Below are 16,614 nucleotides of genomic sequence, written 5' to 3' on the forward strand. Positions count from 1 at the left end.
ATTCCCATGTTCCAGTTTGTGCCTGTTGTCCTTTGTCTTGTCACTGGGCACGACTGAAAGCAATCTGGTGCCATCGTCTTGACATCCACCCTTTATATATTTTTAAGCATTGATCAGATCCCCTCTCAGTCTTCTTTAGGCTCAACAGACCCACCTATCTCAGCCTTTCCTCATACAAGAGATGCTCCTGTTCCCTAATCATCTCCGTAGGCCTCTGCTGGACTCTCTCCAGTAGTTCCTGGACTTTCTTGAACTGGGGAACCCAGAGGTGGACACAGAAGTCCAGATGTGGCCTCACCAGGGCAAAAGTAGAGGGGGAGAACCACCCCCTTTGACCTCCTGGCCACACTCTTCTTAATGCAATACAGGACAACATTGGCTTTCTTAGCCATGAGGGCATGCTGCTGGCTCACAGAATTCGTTGTCCACCAGGACTCCCAGGTCCTTTTCCACAGAGCTGCTTCCCAGCAGGTCAACCTCTAGCCTGTACTGGTGCCTGGGATTATTCCTCCCTATTGGTAAGACCCGACACTTGCCCTTGTTGAACTTCATTTGATTCCTCTCCACCCAACTGTCTAGTCTTTCCAGATCTCACTGAACAGCAGCACAGCTTTCTGGTGTGTTGGCCACTCCTCCCAGTTTCGTATCGTCAGCAGCAAACTTGCTGAGGGTACATTCTGTCCCATCCACCAGCCAATGACACTCTATCCACACAGCCAAAGCTCATGTCCTGCTTGCTGAGCATCCTGCTTACTAAGTACATAACACAAAATGCTCTGCTATGAAATGACATTCTGCGTAGCATTTCCCTACCCTTTGATCATGTGGTGCTCTGTTTACAGTTTGCTTGTGGCTTCTCTTCACTATCAAATTTATGATATTTGTGTTGTGTTCATAACCTAATCCCACTTTATCTCTCTTTCAGAAACAAGAGATTGTACCCTGCTTCTAATCAGCTACTGATAATACCCTCCATCACCCACTTGATTCATTTTCAAGCAGTTACTTTCATGTTGCTCATGCTTGGAAGAAACACTCAAAAGTAAAGTAACATCATCGCTGTCCTTCCAGTCCCTTCTTCAAATCTGTCTTTTGACACTATGTTTATAAAAAGACTGTGTAAACAAATTGTAACAATACTAAGATGGTTGCCTATTGGTATTGTTTTGTGTCCTTTTCTTCTTGTGCTGTTGTTTATCTTTTGCTGTTTTTTGTTTCCTGCATACTCTACATGTGGTTATGTTGCAGTGATAATAACAATGTAAGGTTCTTCTTTTCATAATTTTGATTTTTTAATATGCACACAGATCTGTATCTGCTCTATTTTCATAGCAATTAATTACTAGTTGTGGTATGTGCTTTTCCTCACAACACCTACTTTGCTATCGTGACTAATATACGCAAAACTGAAGTGTAAAGAGATGAAGTGTAACATTCAGAGCATGTTTTCCAACCTAGGTCACTACTTTGGTGGAATGTAAGCATTAATATTTAACGATAGCAATTTCATTAATCAACACTGCAGGACATAAACTTCTGTTAGCATCTTTGGTTTGGACCATAAAAATCTATAGGTGCCCACACACTCTCATCCTAGCCTGAAGAGCTAGGTGTTAAGCACCAACATGACCCAGAATTCATTAAGAGTGACTTTAAGTACCTGAAGTACATTAAGTGTACTTCCATCCCTGGAATTGCCCAATCTGCTCGCTGTACTTGTACTTTCATTAATGCAAAACAATAATACTTTGAAAAGCAGATAGTACAAAGATTGTATTTGTATCCACAGCACAATATTGACCACAGATGAGCTGTTGTGATGGGCAAGACCTGTAGCACTGTATAATAATCATCTCATCGTAAGGATGTACAAACCCAAATACTCTACCTCCCAGAAGTAGACATCCAAACTATTCAGGTAGTTCAGGAAAATGAAAGATGAAGAGAAATATGAAGATGGGCAGCCCTGCATCTGGGAGCTCAAACACCTGGGAACAGGAAAATAGCTGTATCTCCAAAATGAGAAAGCACCATTCTTCTAGGATGGGAAGACAGAACCCTTAAAATGCACTCATACACTATGACCTCCATTTGAATGAACTCAGGAAAAAATGTAATATAGACACAATTTTGAAGGTTTATTAACTTCCAAGAATCATGAACTAAAGTCTTTGTCTCATTTTATATTCCTTTTCCCCTCAAGTTTCACTGTGATGCCTCTGCAGTGAAAAGCTGTATTTCTGTAAACAATATTGGGGTTGTGGCTGTTATCATTTCACACAAGACCCCTCTTGCAGAAAGAGCTTTGGTGAATATTGGACTATTTTTTTAAGCACCTTTGACAGTCTGCTGTGCTGAGTCGAAAGATTTCAAGGTACATTAACTTTAACAAAAGAATGTCCGTGCCATAAGCCCCCATTTCGTTTCAAAATAACGATAGCTGCTTTAAAAACATATATATAACTTAACCCAACTCCTTTATTTATTATTATTATTTATTTAGAAGGTCCCTCAAGCAAATCCAGATAGAGGCTGATAGGATGGGATTTGCAGGAACAGGGAGAGTTTCAATTTTGCTTTGAATTCAACATAATTGAGACTGTGGCATTTGAAAATGTGCAGTCTACAGATTAGATCATGTAGTTTCCCACCCATTACTGACTCTCCTCCTCACCGTGCACGATGTGCTCTGCCTCATACACACATTCTATTTCATTCTGCAGATAATCAGGGCAAACTTTAGAACCTCGGGAAAAGGCTTTTTCACAGCACACGAATTGCATCTTTAGTCTTTGCATGCCAGAGGATTCTTCAATTTGTTCCATGGAGATCTGTTTTCTATGTTATTCTGGCATTCTTCGAAGTGTGCTTTCTCCTTGGGAAGAAGAAATTTCTATTACTGTGCTCTGAATCCATTACTCTGTTAAATAGTTATGCTGGGTATGCTTAAAAACAAGAAAAAAAAAATCAATATTTTTTTATCTTTCTAAATTGATGTGGTTTTATTTATTAGTATTAATAACTTCTTACCTCTTTAAACTTTACTGAAACATAAGTTTTGTTCTCCCTTGCTCTGAATTTCATACAAATTTATGACTTTGTGTACTGTTATTGACTCCCTGGGGCTTCACATATGTGCAGTAGTGAAGCTTCAGTAGTCTGCTGTTATATCACAACAGTTTTCAGCTTTTAAATTGAACTAGTGTACTTGAGTCTATGTCCAGAATGTTCCAAGAAGAAGGACTTGAAAATGATGACATTTTAGAAGAATTAAAAAAAAAATCTCAAATGAACTCACTAGCATTTTTCTTTCCTTTTTGCTCCATATCATTGGATCATGACATCATTACCATTTTCCTGCAAACTGAGCAGACACAGCAGTGTAAAGTGAGTGTAAAATGTCCCTAGATCTAAATAGCAGTTTTATACTCATTTTTCCTGGTTGATCAGATATGATCACAGTTGTCTGATAGCCCACATAACCACCCAGCATTCATGCTCACATCAGCAATACGCTCTACCTAATAATGACCATGGAGTTTAAGTAGCTTGTAGTTACATTTATACTATAAACAAAACACGCAAATGTTTATTTTCTGGTCCTGAGGTCAAATGGCCAGGTCTGTAAGCATTCAACCCTTCTAAAACTAAGTGAACATGCCCAAACCACTTACAGAGAATTATCCTTTAGCTTTGCTAACTCCCAAACCATGACTTGAAATTTTAGAGAAGATGCTAGTTTGCCAAACACCATACTCAAAGTTTAACACTAGAGAGGACATGACCCAAAGCTCAGGGATGTTTTCTGGTATTGTTAGATAGTAAATTGAGTTTTGGTATTTCTAACTGTTAACAAGATCATCTTTTTCTCATTAAAAAAGAACATCTACCAAAGCTCAGTTACTTCCCAGTCTTTAGTTTGACCTTATCTGTCACTATTCGGATTTTCTTTATGCTTCCTGTGGTCTCTTTTTTGCATCTTTTGCCTTCTAATTTCCTGACTTGATTTCTGCTGTGGTCTAATTGATCAGAAAAACCCAGTGTTATATACACTATGTATTTAGCTAGTGGGTTACCTTAGGATATCCTCCTCAGGCTTTAAAAATGCTTTGCTTAACATGCTCTACAAGGAAAAGTGTTTCCTTCCAGGTTATATTATATTTGTGCAGTTTATTCCTCTCCTTAAATATTGACCCATGAACTGTCTTTTCTTGTCCATTTGAGGTTTTCTGTACATATTTCTCTATGAAAAAGTGAATAGAAACTGCAAAAACCAATTAATGTCTCCTAAATTGCAAATTCCAAATTTGCTTCACCTGTCAGAAGTAAATCACAAAAGACTTAGATAGCAAAATAAGGTTAAATCTTAGCTGACTGTGCTGGGATAATTTATAATCTAAATTGATTCCCCACCAGCTGTCTTTTGCCATAAAGACACCCACAAATATCCACAGAGAAGAGCTCTCCTGCAGAGGTAGTACTTTGCAATCCTAGCCTTGTAAATAGGAATGAAAAGCTAACATTTTTATTTATAATTATATATATATGTATAAAAATATAAATATATATATATTCCCCCCCACCTCCCCGTGGCCTTCTTATCTCACATAGTCTAATGCAAACTACATTCTTAGTTCATATTAAAGCTCATATCTTCATAAACAGAAGCTCAGAAGTTTACATATTCTAGCGGCTCACATTTACTTTAATGTTTATTTAAACTGCCTAATTCAAAAGAAAGTGCAAAGCTGTGTTCAAAGCAGGTTAGCAAAGTTAGCCACACAGCTTTGGTCTATGTCTACATGCAGGTGTATGACTAAATCTCCTTGAGACACAGCTCTAAAACCAAGACGTGGCATTTAATTACAGTAGGTCTGCAAAGGCTTGGGACTAAAATGGAAAAATATCCTCCATCTAGATCCAAATTTGCCAACACAGCAACAGCAAACCTTTTCAGGTCGCGTGCTACTACATCCCAATTTTGTTTCCTTTTCCTTTTTTCCTTTTTTTTTTATAATACAATTCCCTAAAGTCTCTTAATTCCACTCTTAAATACTTAGGTGAAAACTGTCACCCAGCAGCAATGGCAGCAGGTCCTACATTTGTAATGGAAACTTCTGCTTATGTGCCCTTGACAACAGTAATGAATGTCATTTCTATCAGAGGTACCACAAGCTGTAAGCATATCATATGAATCCTATGTGCTATTGTTGCTGTAAACAGAAGCTAAAATCCAAAACTAATGCCAGTGAGTCAGAACTGGGCAAGGAATGCCTGCTTAGAGCCATGAAACTGATTTTTTTTCAGAGATCTTTTCTCTAAATAACAACCTGATGTACAAAGTGCCAATTTTGGGGGTGTTCAAAGAACAGATCTACATCTAAAGGCTTCTGGTTCAGACTTGTCTCTAATTAAGAAGTGTCCTGAAGTGAACAAAGGGCCACACAGTAGGAAATATATGCTCGCAGACACCAATTCACACCTGTTAATGATTAGTTTGCAGACACTACCAGATGTGTTATTTATCTGATGATCAGAGTAATTGAAATGAATTGCTCGGAATCAGTCATGTGAAATTGTCCCAGTTAAGTAGATGTGCTGTTTCTCCTGTTTTCTTATGGCAGAGATGGAGCTGATCATTTTCTTTAACGCTGTCCTTTACTCTTTGCATGTTGCTCCCACAAAAAGTCTGAATTGCATGACATACACTCCTCCAAAAAGATAGTATAGCTGTACAGAAAGCTTTTTAAGTCTGACCATGAATAAGACTGCAAAGACATTAGTTAGCTGTAAAAGTAAGTCATGATTTTCATCACATACACACATATCTGCTGTTCAGTGCCTACAGGTTCAAAAAGTGAAACCCTGCACAAGGAGGGGTGCAAACTTTTAGAACTCCCTGCCCAAGGAATGTAGTGGTAGCAGACAGTATCACCATACCCCCCAAAGATGAACAAGTGAAAAAATACTTCATGTGACTACAAAAGGGGAGTAAAGGAAACAGATGCAGAGAGCAGTCAGGTTCATCTGCTCTCCCTCCTTTTGCCAGTGAGACAAGAGCATAGCACTGATTTCACACAGAAGGGCTTCTGTGTTCCCATGTTGTTTTCTTGGTTTGGCATGTTACCAAGCCTACGTCCTTTCCAAGAGACCTAAAACCAGCTACAGTATCAAAACCTATGTGACTGCTGTAAAAGGACAACTAAGCAAATACAAGGAAGACCTTTTTGATTTTTTTCTGGTGTCTACACCCACCGATCACAAATTCAGCATGTGTTTCACGATGTAAAGTTCATAAGCAGAAATGAGGATCAGGTAGGTTGAAGTGTATGTATTATCTAGGCAAATACAAAAAGGATGTCATTAAACATAGTACAGACACTGTGACACAGGTTTAAATTCTTTGCTGCAGTGCAAGGTTTGTTTTTATACTTTACTGCAGGCCTGGTGATGCTGTTGATTTACACAGTGGTCTTTTTTCTAGCTTTTTACAATTTGATTTTTTTCCTACTATCCAGGTAATCTTTCACAGTTAGCAGCAGATTTAAGTTCCTTTATATCTCCAGCACAGCCTAAAGAGTACCGGTCCTGGTTTGCTGACAAAAAAAAAAGGAAAAAAAAAAAACCCACAGAAAATCTAATCTGAGAGATCAGAGAACTGACACTAAGAATGGACCAAAACCAGAAGCATTAAAAGGCTTTCAAACGATGGTTTCCCGTAGCTTTTCTCAGGGACTTTGGGCAGATTGAAAGTTCTAGCTGCAGTCTTGATAGTAATAACTTCTAGTTCAGTTTCCTGCAACCTCTTGCCAGCAATACTTGTCTGGTTCTATTTCTAGACTTACAACCCCATGTCTGCAATTGAATTTCCCTCAGGCTCATGACCCCATGTCTTACATGAGGTCATAACACTTCATTTGGGAGGGTCACTGTTCCTATCTGAAAAAGAACAAAGAAAGTTTGCTCTCAATTTTGGTGTATTTTATCCTAGAATACTGCACCACCAGCACTATTTATATGTTACTTAATGAACTCCATTGTACTAGTGGGAAGCTGAAGCTCACGTGACCTGTTTAAGCTGTTATGCAGCAAGAGCGTAAGTGCTGGAAGAAGAGCAGAAATCTCCCAGCTCCCTGTGCAGTGTGCTGTCCACTGGACCATGAGCAGTAGTTGGCAGATATAACTAACAGTGCTCAGCTTTCTGTTGGTGAAGGCTTATTAAAAATTCTAATGATTTGTGTTTTTGTCCCAGGTTATTTATCTTATTTTCTCTCTTTCTCTCTGAATGCTGAAGGAGGTAGTCAGCATCATTACACCCCAGACAATTGAGTTGATTGCTTTTTTCATAATAGTATTTGAGAACAGAGTTGTGCAATTTTCAGTAGGCGACAGAATAGACAGAAGAAAAAGCGAGTGCTTTAAATAGAATTACTACAATACTGCTTGCAAAATGTTCTTCATTAACCCTTAATAAACAGCCCATGCTCAGCTATTGGCATAAATTTATTCATTAAAGTTAGCAGTTTTCCATCCCTAGGCTTTGCACATGGATATTCCTGTCCTCCCTCATTTTGTGTATCCCTTTCTTAATTAGACAATGGTGAGTTGTTCCTTGAGCTGTGCCTGTTTTTATTTCTCACTGATGCCTTTCTTTTTGCCTTCACATACAAGTACCTTCTTTGTTTTTTATATATTTCCTTGTCTTCTTTCTTCTCACATTTTTCTTTCTGCAGCATATGCCATCTATCTATTCACAGGAGTATTAAAACTGGTGATAAGCCTTAAAAAGATATGTTTTTAAAACAGTCCACTGTCTTTTAATGAGGTAGGATAGATACTCCAGTATTCCTCACAAACTTGCTTCATAAATCCACCAGTTATACAGATTCCACAATGGTCTTAGGCAGTTCACTCACTGCTTAATCAGTGTTGCCTTCAAAGAAATTTTCTTAATGTCAGATTTAAGTCTCCCTTGTTGCCACTGAAATCCATCAATTTCTAATATCTCAGAGGGTAATAAAATCATACATAAAAACATTTGCAAACAAAGAAAGCTAGGAAGTTCTCTTTGTCCCCAAGGCCAAAGAGTACTGCATAGAATATGCACACATGGCCAGAACTCTCCTGCTTCCCAAAATAAACTCCTCCAAATAGGCTGTTGGTTCATGTACACAACCAAACCATTTCCACAACCACAGAGTCACTTGAGATGTGCCCCAGCCAAAACTGTGCCATACACGAGGCAAAAAAACGAGCACTGTGGGCAACCAAGTGCCAGAGCTCAGCCTGTGCCCTGGTCCTATTTCCTTTACTTATATAAGTGTCCCAGGGAAGAGCATGGTCTTGGGGACCAGCAAGAGCAGATCTGCTCCAGACAAGAGGCAAGAGATGGGAGGTGAGGACCACCACAGCAGAGGCAGTGTCATCACTAACCAGCACTGTCTCACAACATCTGAACGGGACTAGGTTGGTGACAGAAAAGATCCAGAGCCAGGGTCCATCCAGGGTGTCGTAGCAGGAGCAAGAGGAGGCCTGAAGACACAGCTAGCTCTAAATGAAAATTGCCCCAGTACATAAGCAAGTCTGGTTCAGGGAATTCATACTTTTACCTCTTGCCCCAGATCTGGGAAGTGACAGGAGCACGAAGACCACAAAGTGGTAGATGTTGCTGCACTGTTATTTGTGCAATTTGTTTTCCTCTTTTTTCACTCTACATCCCAACCAACCAGACTTGGTGTGTTTTAAGTTACCTTTTGTCCTCACCTGACCACTGCTTCATCTTAACTGAAAGCATGGCTCAGCACACTCCTTTACGGGAGTTACTATTCAGTTTCCCATGATGAAGAAATCTCCCATGGCTGTCTAGATATTTTAACCAGCATGTTGTATGTGACAATGAAACTTTCTTTTACCAACATTTTTTCTCAGATTTCAAATTCACTGCCCTTATTTCAAGAAGCATATAAACAAAAATAATAAACCCTGGATATAATTTCCTGCTTGAGTTTCATCCACCTTCATGGGCTGGAATCAAACCTTTTATGGATGTCTTCTTGCTTTGAAAGTCTGTTCATGTTTATTTTCCACTCCTACACAACACTTGTTGTATGTCTTTGTGAAGTTTCCTTAGTTTATAACCCACTTCCTTCTCTCTTCAAACCCTTATCTTTCTGCTGTGCCTGGTAATTTTCCATTCTCCAAATATTAGATGTCTACAAAAAGTTAAAAGATAATTGGTTCTCTTTTCCTTCAAAAAACTCAGCAGTATAATTATTGTCCAGTGGGTGTATCTTAACTAAGATATCTCACTAAACTCAATCTTTTGCCATTCTATCGTTCATGAGAAAAAGAGAAGATGCTGTAAGAGGACTATGTGCTCAGCCTGGAAGAAGCTTCCAAAAGTGTCACAATTTTATTAAATGATTAGAATTTGTAATTTGTCAGAAAATTTTTTAAATGTTCATTGGACAGTGGGTGACATGGTACTATTTTGGTAATTCATTAGTGTTATGGATCTGTACTGCAGTTCATCCTAGAATCACCCAAAGCGGCTCAGTACTGAAGCTGGCTTCGAGGCTCAGACACCCCGACCTTTTCTTCCAATGATGAGAAGGGCAGAGATTAGGCCCTGTGTCCTACATTATTCTCTCAGGACTCCTCATTACTTTGTGTTATACTCATTACTGTCATTACTGGCTATTTTCCCCTCTCTCTAGCTACTTCAAATTATCTCTAAATAACCCTTCTTTCAAAATAGCCCAAATCCAAGTGCATAACAATACAAGAATGATTTAAAATCATGACTATTTTACTAGAAGCATTGGAGGCAATGTAAGACAAGAGATGGCACAATCAAAATCAAGGTCTGTTTAGATGACCACTTTTCTGATCTAAATACAATGTATTCTTATATGCTATATGTGACATACTTTATGTGGTAAATCTCCTCTACACATCCACAAAGGAGTTCAGAGAAACAATGACAAGAGGGGGGAACCAAATAATGCTTATCACAAGGGCCATCAGTCTATCAAAGACACATCTGAATAAGCCGGAGAAGTAAAAGGGCAGAATGTCCAGCAGGAACCTTTAACCCTCATTCTATCACTACCTGCCCTTGTAAACAAGTCCCTCTCCACCTTTCATGGCCAGGTGCCAGCAAATGGGGAGGCAGGGATCCAAGGGCCAGCTACTGACAGACTCAGTGTCTGAATCCAGCTGTTAGAGGAGCCTGCATGCATATTGTACATATGCATATGTGTATAGTTTCACTAGTGGGCTTCAAACCTGGTCAGCCAGAGAGGGAAGCAGGATGAGGCCTTTGGTGTTGTCTTTGTTTGTATGGTTGCTCTGAGTGTGTGCCTGTGATCTGCTACAGTTGTACATATTTATACATATAGTGTATAGTGCATGCTTTGTGTGCATGTGCTGGCTGGGAATATCCTCACTACTAGTTGAATCTGGGAACATGGAACAGCACCAGCCTTTCCTACCTTGGGTTGTTGGTCTTGCATATTTTCATTTAACACACTTATGTGTATATACATGTACTATTCATATGTACTCATGATTTTTCTCAGTGCAGGAACATGAGTTTTGGAGAGGCAAATGGCTCATAAGAATCAATTATCCCTGGAAGGAACTGGTAATGGTTGTACTGTGTGATGTCTGCGTGACAGAAGAGGTTGAAGGGCTGTGGGTTAAGATCTCATATATCCCGAGCTCATAACTCTTGTTAGTACTGTTATCTCAGTCTCTTGCTACAGTAACAAAAAGAGATGAACAAGGAAGCAACCTTCATTTCAACTTTGCTTTTTAATATCGTTTTAGGGTCTTCATTTTTCCTTTTACTAGCCACATTGTGCTTTTTGCCATATTTCTGCAACCACAAGAGCTGGAGTATATGCATATTTTAATGTATACTGAGCTTCTCCCATAATCTCATAACTCCAGGAGGATTTAATATAATTCTCAGTGATTATTTCCAGTGCCTGTCTTCACAGGTGGTCATTGATTTCCTGAGCTTCAGTAGAGTGAAATTGAGGTCTAGCCTACACTAGTAAAAGGTTTACTGGAATAGATATATCTCTCAGCACAGCTAATACCGGCAAGCACTCTATTATGGATGCAGTTCTATTGTGGGGGAGAAAAGTAAAAGGTTTTCATCTAGCTTTTTTCTTGGGAACTGCAACACCATTAGGCTTTTTTCTAGCATTGAGATGTTATTCAAAATTTCACCCCTAAATGATATCAGGAAGTTTTAGTCATAAATCTGGCTGGATTTTTCTCAGTTTCTCTGTTCCCCATATGGAGCTGGAAAACAGCAATGAGAGCTGACAAGTCAGCTTTAAATCTGCAGAGAGCAAGGCGGCAATGTTGTTTGCTTCCTGTTGGAGAAGACAAGCAGAACAGTGATTTACCCTTGGCCTGAGTGTGGAAAGCTTTCTCCAAATGCATGCCATCAGGCACTCCCGGACTCGAAACAGGAATTTATGGCTTATATAGATCAGGAAGTTGGGCAGATCTCTCAAGTGTCTCTCTTTTTTTCTTTTTTTTTTTTGTCACTGAGACAGCACTGTGACAGGTAACACGACAAGGGCACAGTGGGTGATGTGAGACAGGAGGAACTACCACTCAGGACTGTATCTGAGGAGTTGAGCCCCTTGAAGGAAAGGATCCTGTCATCTGGCAGAAAGGTCAGCAGCAGCACAACCCTGTGGCCTCTCCAGTGCCATGTTTCTACAGAGAAAGCGTCAAGAAGGACAGAACTGCACAACCTCAGGAACCTTGACGTGTTTTATTAGTGTACAGCATGCTAAAGTATAAATTTAAAGTGCAGTAACTATTTCTGCCACGCTCCCTATGTGGACATTGGCAGAAAGGAGTGTCATCAAGATGAAGACAGGAGCTCCAGCTAAGCAAAGTAGTTCATATTTGGTTGATTATTGATCCTAATCCTTAGCACGCATTTGCCTGTGATAGTTTCTGACTTGTTCTGGACACAAATGACTGGTATAGGTAAGCCTGATCCTAATGTTATATGTAATTTATTCTACCATGATTTAAATAAAGAATTGTTACAGGTTTTAGGAGATGTGAAAACTGCAAGCATATAATGTTTATCCTTACATACGCATTCAGGGCAAAACTTCCCTCAGAAATAATTAAGAATGCCATGCAGAAACCACATTGGGAGAGTTATTAAGGGTATTGTGTGGATTAAACGCCTCTTCTTTGTCTGAGCCATTCGATCTTTCTGTAGTGCAAAACAGCTACACAACAGGATAGTTAATGATTTGGGTCTACATAGAATCTCGGGCTCATAGCTCACTGAGTCTGTGGGGAAGAAAAGCTGGGGAAAGCATACAGGAGGGGCTGGCATTGCTGCTGGGTGCAGAGCGTACCAGAGCTAGCTTTTCATCCTTGTGCTTGAGAACTGCTGGCAGGACATCTGTGGCCACAGAGCACACAGAATATGTTCACTGTACTTGTACTGATTTTTTCTGTGAAGTTGAAAGTCCATGTTACAGATGTTAACGCTCACAATAGTAAACCACATGTAACAGACCTGCACAAGCTATGCTGTATCTCAGCTATGGTCCTGGAGAGTTTGCAAGATGCTATCTTTCAGGTTAGGGCTGCCATGCACTGCTAGAGGGATTTGCTTTGTTTTGAATGTTCTTTTGTTTTTCAGAACACATATATATGTATGCCTACCGTTTAAAGGAATCAGAACCCTTGTAAAACTTTTAAGCTGAAAAGTGGCCCTAAGAACAGACCTAACTCTGTGACAGTACCCTCTCTGGACATTTCTAAAATCTGCATGTACTTGTCACCTTGCCAATGGTTCCCAAATATTTTCTTTTGAGCAAGGAAAAACACAGTGTACACATAAAGCATTAGCTAAAACAACTACATGACAGGTAAAAAGCAATTGATGTGCTTTTTTGGTAGGCCATTTGCTGTGATTTATTTTTTTTAAACTAATACTTTTGCATGAACTTAAGTTGGGAAATACACTGCTTTATACTGTACTCAGGTTTATCTTTTATTAAAAGATAGAAACAAGGTTCCATAGCACTACATCTGTTAAGTGTCTAATGAAAAATCAATACAAACTGGGTACCTTATTCCAATAATTGCTTTTAGAAATTCTACCCAAGGGATATTTGTGAGAGGTAAGCTTAGTGTCTTAATTCCCACAGAGTCTGTAATTCTAGCCTGTTTCTTCTTGTTTGGTATTCATTGCAATACCTATAAAAAACTTAGTAAAGTGTGCTCATAAAAATTTAGTAAAGTTTTATAAGCATTACAGTAAATACCAAACAAGAAAAATCTGTGGAGCATCTCTCATACGTACAGTAAAGAGAGACTAAGAAAAAGCACAGTAGCAGGTAGTAAATAAAGGGCATTCTTCAGTGCACACACTAAGCAGCGTTATGTTTGTTATAGTACTGTAGCTCACTGGATATATGGAGTTGATTCTTCTCTTATTTGCAGTACAGTAAACTAAAAGTTTACTTAACTAAGTGCAAGTCGAAGGATTTACATCCTTCTGAACTACTCTTTGTGAAAAGAAGAATCCGTTCCTTGATGTATACATGCATTTTCTGAAATGATACAGGTTTTTACAAGAGTAAAAAGCAATAAAGCTTTCCATCCATAGAATCAATATCTCTGCAGCTAACACCATATAACTATTAAATTCAACAAAAGAATCTTTAGGTCAGAATTGATTAGAAAAAAATTGTACAGTGGCAAATTGGCCTTTGTTCTTATTAACCAAGAAACATTAACCTGAGAATTTTTTGCCTTGCCATATTAAAATTTACATAGATCGCAAGTAGCAGCGTGATTTGTTTTGGTACTCCTGAGCAGTCAGTGATTGAAAGTAAGGTACCTACATTTCCTCTTCTGTCCATTGTAAAGCCTGCCCAGTTTCCTACATTGTACAAAGTATTTGTCTGCTCCTCTTGTACTGTTTCAGAACACTGTAATTTGAATCTTCAAACTAGATTTTGAGTCTGTGTTCAAGAAAGTAATATAGCTGCTCATAAAAGTGTATATCTTATCTTCAAAACATTTTGACAATCATTTCATTCTATTTCCTTTTTTTTTTCTGGGCAGCACAGAGAAAAACCCAGAATTCCAGAATCCCAGAACAGTTGGGATTGGGAGAGACCTCAGTGAACCCCCTCACCCTGCTAAAGCAACATCACCCAGAGCAGGTTGCACAGGATTATGTCCAGGTGGGTTTTGAATCTTTTCAGAGAAGAAGACTCCACAATGTCTCTGGGCAGCCTGTCCCAGTGCTGTTATCCTTAAAGATTTTTCCTCATATTGAGACGGAATTTCCTGTGTTCCAGTTGGTGCCTGTTTTCCTTGTCTGGTCACTCTGCATCAATGAAAGGAGTCTTTATGTATTTATAAGCAGGAACACTTAAAGGATATGTACAAATGCAGGGTCCTAAATGTCCATGCAAAAATTAATAAAGGGCATTATATTTGAATGCCAAAAAGCAATATTACACAACCACAATATTTGTAGAATTCACAGAATTGTAGGGGTTGGAAAGGACCTCCACAGATCATTGAGTACAACCCCCCTGCCAAGGCAGGTTCCCTAGAACAGGTCACACAGGTACACTGTTGAGAACCATTATGCAACATATTTGAAACCTGAACATTTTATATTTTGCTAAACCTACCAAATCTGCAAAATTTCTCAAGTTTAATTTAAAGTCCTAATTTGTACAACTGTCATGATTCAGTGACAGGCCTGTGGACCAGGAGCCAACAGCCATGGGGCTTCCCACAGGGATGTCAGGACAGGACCTCACAGATGGGTCCCACCAGTGAAGGAGCAGGGCAGGCTCGGGACAGCCAGGCTGGGGACAGTCAGGAAGAGTCCCAGCCCCATGCACTGGGCACCTCCCTGAGGTCAGGAATGATTGCATATATTGAAGTATCTCATTGCCAACTGATGATAAACCTTGGGAAGTGTTGCTGCCATTGGGAATAATTTGGAGGAGTACCTGTGCAACAGTTGCATAACCAAAACCATATCTAAAGGTGAACTTTTAATGAACTACCTACAGAAGCTGATTAAAATAGCATGTCTGTGCCATCCATGGTGGTCTGTTGAAAAGATACCTGAGACAGCCATACTTGGGCTGGCTTTAAATAACAAAAGCAATCAAAGCTTACGGAGTGGTGAGTTTAGCCAGATTAATAAATTGGATAAATTAGCTCATTACAAGCTTCCTAGTGTGCTGCACAGTCAATTCCTGTACTTTACACAGCTCTATCTCAGATACCTTAGCAGTTCACTGCAGTATGATGTATCATTTATTTGTTAAGCTTAAAGTATATGGGAGGGAGTTTTTGTACATTTAGAAGTTCAGAAGGTATGGAAGTCTGCAGAGCACGGACTGCCACTGGGCAGGTGTCTTCCTTCCAACACTCAGGACACCAAAAGGGCAAGTTAATGAATTTGCATGTGTAAAGGCTTCTGCACTATTCTCAATTTTTTTTTTAAAGGAATTCTCTGTGGGGTTCATTTGAGTTTCATGATAAATTGCTGATCATAAACTCAGAGCTGCTCAAGCTTTCTCCTGATTTTATTTTTGCTAAGAACTCTAAAAGAATTTTGCTGTACCAAGTTATTCAAATTTAGAACATAATAGAAGCATAAGCTCTTATCCAGTAACAGCCATATCTGCCTGCATTAAAATATCTAACGCTATTTGCTCAATCTCCAATTTACATTTATCTACTCAAACACAAGAAAGGTCTGCAGGCTAAAAAAGAGAAAAGCATTCCACGGCTCCGACATGCCGAGCACACAGACAGAACGGAGTCCTTTTCCTGTAATGCTCTGCATTTGTCTACTAATGATTCTGACAAAACCAAATATAACCCAGCCCAGGACCTTAAAAGCTGATTTGAATAAATTTAAAGCAGGCATGGGACGGATGCTTATTATCATTCATAGCTCCGTTAGACATTGCTTTGCCTCCCTATTTTCCATTTTTAGAACTAAGATTCAAACTAGATATTTTTGCCATGAGTTTTAGAATTTGAGAAGGCTATTTAGTCATTGGCTCAAAGAGTAGTGCATTGATAGTGACATTTCCCCAAAGCCTCATGCTACACGTGGCAAAGGCAGCTAATGGCATCCTGCACTGCCTTAGGAATGTTGCCAGGAGATCAAGGGAGGTGATCCTTCCTCTACTCTTCACTGGTAAGGCCACACCTGGAAGACTCTGAACACCATCATTTACGGCCTCCTCAGTGCAAGAAAGGCACAGATGTACTGCCTAGAGTCCAGTGAAGATGATTAAGGAATTGAAACATCTACCAAGAAGAAAGGCTGACAGGGCTGGGACAGTTCAGCCTGGAGAAGGTAAGGCTTAAGGGGGAAATCATCAGTGTATATAAATACCTGAAGGGAGGGTACAAAGAATACACAGACAGGTTTTTTTGCAGTGGTACACAGTGACAAGACCAGAGGCAGTAGATGCAAACTGAAACACAGAAAATTTCCTCAGAATATCAGACATTGGTCCTCACAGACACATTCAGAGTCAGTCTACTTTTCACCTCAAAAATGTT

This window comes from Gallinula chloropus (assembly GCF_964237585.1).
Source record: "Gallinula chloropus genome assembly, chromosome: 3".
NCBI classification, from domain to species: Eukaryota; Metazoa; Chordata; class Aves; order Gruiformes; family Rallidae; genus Gallinula; species Gallinula chloropus.